Source organism: Thalia democratica, unplaced genomic scaffold (genome assembly GCF_965202585.1).
Source record: "Thalia democratica unplaced genomic scaffold, ktThaDemo2.hap1.1 HAP1_SCAFFOLD_319, whole genome shotgun sequence".
NCBI classification, from domain to species: Eukaryota; Metazoa; Chordata; class Thaliacea; order Salpida; family Salpidae; genus Thalia; species Thalia democratica.
Genome location: NW_028139407.1, coordinates 38,769 through 44,744, shown reverse-complemented (window position 1 = coordinate 44,744; position 5,976 = coordinate 38,769).

The following is a 5,976-nucleotide window of genomic DNA, read 5'->3' as shown; positions in this document are numbered from 1 at the left end:
CTTAATTGAAACCTTAAAATAGTTTAAACTAGTGGTGTGCAAAAACGGCCAACAACGTAAAAATACTTTTTTAATTTTTCTTAATATAAATTTCATTTATACTCTTTGTGTATGTAATCGCCAATTATTATTAAAAAGTTTATGTTTTCATCAAAAAATGTATAAAGATGTTTTTATATTGATTTCCTTGCAACATGCTTAGCTCAGTAAATCAAATTACAGTCGGTTTTAGTTAAATTTATTAAATATCTTTTGACTAAATAATTGTGGCATTAAATTAAATCATTATTTTTTTGTGTTTCTAATAACTAGTTTTAACTTTTAGCAACACTTTATTGAAAACTGAATATTACTCTTTAGAATTTTATTTGTTTATCTTTTTGGCTTAGTTTATTAACTTCAAATCAATTTTTTTTTTATTTGATACTAAATGGCAGCAGCGTGTTTTTTTAGTCTGATCTACCTAAAAAAATGAGTCTAAGTTGAATCTAGATTCTCATTTAAAAAATTGTTAAATTAGATATAAAACTTATTTTGAAAGATTTACTTACTCGCTAAAATTTAAGGGGTATAACTTGGACAACTAAATGTAAACATGTGATCATTAAATAAGCAAGATGATGTTTTCTATAAGACAGAGAAGTGTTTGGAAGTAACTAGAAGTTTTAGTTTAGTTTTTCAGGGTGTCATGAAAGTATGTATTAAGTGCTATATGTTTAACTAACTTCTAGAAATTTTATTTGAAAATGCTAAAATAACTTTAAACGCAATATACTTTCTGTTTTGACATTATATTATCACTTAAAAGTACATACGTATGTAAAACGAACTACAATTACTTAAAGAAAATAATTTTATTTGAAAGAAAGTTTTCTTAATTAAGACTAGGCTTAAAGTTTGGTTTTATTAATTTACATTTTCTTACATCATTCATTATGACAAATTTATTTATTATATATTTCTTAATTTGTGAAGCTTTTAATCTTTCGGTTTACTTAAAACTAACCGTGTCAGTTCTACAGTAACTACTCATTCTCAAAACGTGTTAAGTTAAAAACGAAATTTTTAAACAAAGTTATTTTAAATAGAATTTTATTATACGGTTTCCAAATAAGTTACAAAGCTATAAAATTATTAAGCAAAAACATTTATACCTTTACAATCAAAACTTTGTTAAAAGCAGTTCTTTTTTTTTTTTAATTTGATGCAACAAATAAAATACAAGTTTTATTATGATCAATCACAACTAAATAAACATATTAAAACAGTTTTTTGATAAAAAAAACTGAGTCTTTTTCAATAAAATTTGAAACAAATTTTAATTGTCATTTAAACTTTATTAAATAATCAACATTGATCAAAATTTCTTTTAACCGTAAATTAGGTTAAACAATTAACTTAAAAAACACTAGTTAAATAAATTTAAGTTAAAAACTTGTTTTTATTTAAAACTAAAGAGGTGTTAATGCTAATGATTCTCTGTTGTTTAAAGATTCTGCATTTTAAGTTAATATGGTAATACCCTTATTCATCTTCTGAATTGCTATCAAAAATGTTATTAAATTAAACTTATTTTTTTTAACACCGATAAAACTTTAGCTCATAAATATGGTCAGTAGATCTAGTTAAAAAAAACTGATACTAGTGCTTAAGTATAAGATAAGCAAGATTTCAAATGAAAAAATTCGGCTTTACATGCACGGTTACCACTAAGTCAGGGATTATTGTTTTGATATGATTTAATTTAAATAATAATGTGTTATAATCGAGTTTGATATGACTGAGTTTGACATGATTGAATTTATTATTGTAGAATTTATTATGATCAAGTCTAAAAATAAAAGTTCATGAAGATCGAGCTAAAATTATCTGATTTTAACTACGGACAGAAGATTATAATATCAGTAGTATTACATAACTAATTAAGTATTTAACTAGTAAATTAAAAGTTGTTCATTTAGCTTAATTTTAGGATGTAACATTTTCATAGATTATGTATGGGCATCACGCCGAGCTACCAGTATACTTATTTAAAATAGTTTTCAATATTTTTTCACTTAATTGTATTGAAATTTGATTATTGAAACCTGGCAATTATTAGGCTCAGCACAAATGAAATTTCACGTTTAATGAAGACAGCCTAAATAACTTTTAATGTTGAAAAAATAATAAAAATGCATTGCCTGTTTTACAGTTGTCGTTTGTAAAGAGTTTTCTGATAAACTTGACCCATCAACAGAAAAGTATCCATACTCTGTAAAAATAATTCTTACTAAAGCTTTAAATATATAAAAAAATAACTGGTTACGGATCCTGCAGATCACTAATATATATTTTAACATATTATTCTCATTCTAAAAATAATTTTGTTTTGCTTTTATTACTGATTTTGTACATCACAAATTTATTTAAATTTTAAGAAAAATAAAACATTCATACCCTAATTTTGATATGGGCTAAAAATAATGGTAAATACAAAGAAGTTTAGTTAGTGAGTCGTTACTTTTACTTGTTGTGAGTATATTTTATATAGTATAGGGAATAATATTTATATAACTTAATAATTATAAGGGATACTTTCAATGGGAGCGGGTCAGAATGACACAGCGACAAAATGACACGGTCGTCAAATAGACACGGTGCGTCACTTTGGCACAGCGACAAAATGACACGGTGCGTCACCTTGGCACAGTGCGTCAGTTTGGCACGGAGGGTCACTTTTGCACGGCGACAAAATGACACGGTGCGTCACTTTGGCACAGAGGATCACTTTGGCACGGCGACAAGATGACACGGTGCGTCACTTTGGCACAGCGACAAAATGACACAGTGGGTCACTTTGGCACGGAGGGTCACTTTGGCACAGCGACAAAACGACACGGTCCGTCACTTTGGCACGGAGGGTCACTTTGGCACAGCGACAAAACGACACGGTGCGTCACTTTGGCACGGAGGGTCACTTTGGCACAGCGACAAAATGACATGGTGCGTCACTTTGGCACAGCAACAAAATGACACGGTGCGTCACTTTGGCGCAGCGACAAAATGACACGGTGCGTCACTTTAGCACAGCGACAATTATGACACGGTGGTTAATAAGGGAGGGAACGATTTGTTGTGAAACTTCAATCTTTATTGGTATGGACAACGATCTTATTTTTCTAGGAAACTTTTCCGTTTCCTGTCTACTAACCGGTTTTGTAGAATCAGCAACAATCACATTGATTAACTTTAAAAACAAAGACCGCAGGAATTTTTGATCGTGACTTTATAAAATAAAGTGAAACACGTAATGTTTATACCTTCTATTCTCATCGTCGTACTTATAAAAAATATGCTCGTTTTTAAGCAATAGCAAGGTGTTAGGTGTGCTTAAAAGCTGTGCTTAATAAACAACAACTAGTTGTTTATACCAAACAACGTTCACAAAGATGCAAAAGCAGCAATTTTTTTAACAAAATACGACTGCCAAAATTAACGAAAATTTATTTTTGATTACTTTTGAATGGAAAATCTTAAACATTCAGTACATCAAAACAATAAACTAGTAGATGTAAATACAGAGGAAAATTTGTTTTATAAACTAAAACTCAGACGTTATCGAAAGCAATTTTTCTGCTGTTGTAATTATAAATTCTAATGCGGTTCTTATTTTACGTTTTTATGCTTAAAAAGATTAATACTTGCGCTATTTTGGCGACTTAATAGGTTGCAAGATTAAAAATAGAAAATTAAATATTATGTTCATAACAGAGTTAAGACAAAACCGAGTTTTTTAAAACTTTGAAATAAAACTCAAGAATATAAAGTAGAAGAAATGTTTTACACGCAAATTAAAATCTGCTTTTACTGTATCATTATGAAATTTATTTACTGATTTTGTATTAAATGTAAATGCAAATAAATCCTTATATGCAATAAAATACTATAATATCTGTCATACTCTAAGTTTAATTTTCTATATTTTAGACTAAAAAGTTTTGTAAAATAAAAAATACAATTAAAAGTTATATTGCTGAAGAAGTTTAGTTTTGCATATAAGTTTGTTAATCCATGCTATCGTGACGCACCGTGTCATTTAGTCGCTGTGTCAAAGTGACGTATCGTGTCATTTTGACGCTGTGCCAAAGTGACGCACCGTGTCATTTTGTCGCTGTGCCAAAGTGACCCTCCGTGCCAAAGTGACGCACCGTGTCGTTTTGCCGCTGTGCTAAAGTGACCCTCTGTGCCAAAGTGACGCACCGTGTCATTTTGTCGCTGTGCCAAAATGACGCACCGTGCCTAAGTGACGCACCATGTCATTTTGTCGCTGTGCCAAAGTGACCCTCCGTGCCAAAGTGACGCACCGTGTCGCTTTGTCGCTGTGCCAAAGTGACCGTCTGTGCCAAAGTGACGCACCGTGTCGCTTTGTCGCTGTGCCAAAGTGACCGTCTGTGCCAAAGTGACGCACCATGTCATTTTGTCGCTGTGCCAAAGTGACGCACCATGTCATTTTGTCGGCGTGCCAAAGTGACCCTCCGTGTCGAAGTGACGCACCGTGCCAAAGTGACGCACCGTGTCATTTTGTCGCTGTGTCATTCTGACACCCACCCACTTTCAATAGTGCAGTATAAATAAAATAAAACATTATCCAGATCTCCAGTTTAAGTAGAAAAGATGTAAAAAAGTTCTTTTAAAAATAGCATAATTTAAAGATTATCTTACAGCAATTTTTTATATCGAATTTTAATAGTATGTGTTATCTAAAAAAGTTTTTATGACAACAAAATGCAATAAGTTTAATACAATTGTCTTGTAAAGAAAATAAAATTTACATTAAAATTATGTTGTTTTACTATGAGAAACAAAACGCTACATTTATGGTAACTATGAGCAACCTGCCAAGGAATTACTTTGAACGAACATATAGGACTTCTTTAAATATATACCAAGGTTTATACTGATATGATTGAATGCGTTTCTTCATTTGTTTTAGTTATTTTATTATTTTTATACCGTTTTCCTTAATCTTTACCAAAGTTTTACGACCAAATATGGTCATTAGTCTTTTTTAGCAAAAAATTACTAAAGCTTATCAATAAAATAATGCATGTTTAATAAGCACTCCAACAATAAGTGCCCATCTATTCTTTTCCAAACCCTGCCAAGCACAGTAGCATTAGTAATACATTTATAAAAATAGGAAGTTAGTGTAGTGGGAACGGGTTACTTTTGCACGAGCGTCACTTTTGCACTAGGGGATACTTTTGCACGAGCATCACTTTGGCACGAAGGGTAAGCTTTGAACGAGAGGACACTTTTGCACGGCGACTCTTTTGCACGTGCGTCACTTTAGCACGAGGGGTCACTTTTGCACGATGTCACTTTTACACGGTCGTAACTTTAGCACGAGCAGACATTCTTGCACGGAGGGTCACTTTTGCACGGCGTTTATTTTGCACAGGAAGACCATTTCGCAGGCAGGTAAATTTTTGCACGGGAAGACACTTTTGCACGGCGACATTTTTTCAAGATGACAATTTTGCACGGCAAAATTTTTTCACAATAACAACTTTTTACGGCAGAATTGTTGCACAACGATACTTTTGCGCAATGTCTTTAACATATTAAAAATATTTTTTAATTTCTGTTTTTATCAAAAATTTCTTCAATATTCTTTTTATATGTAAAGGCTAATAAATAACAGGCAATTAATTAAAAAAAGTCTAATTTTTCATCAAAAAATATGTAAAGATATTTTTCTATTCATTCCTAGGCATAATGTTTAGCTCAGTAAATCACATTACAGTTTGTTTCTGGAAAGTTTATTTTAGAAGTGTTAGTTAATACAGTTTAATTTTATACAGTTTCAACTTTTTTACAAAATAAATGAGGAAAATATTAACAGAATAATCTTTTTAATTTTTAATACTTCACTTAATAAAAATAAATATTATTATTTAAATAAAAACTGAATATTACTTTTTTTTTTGTTTA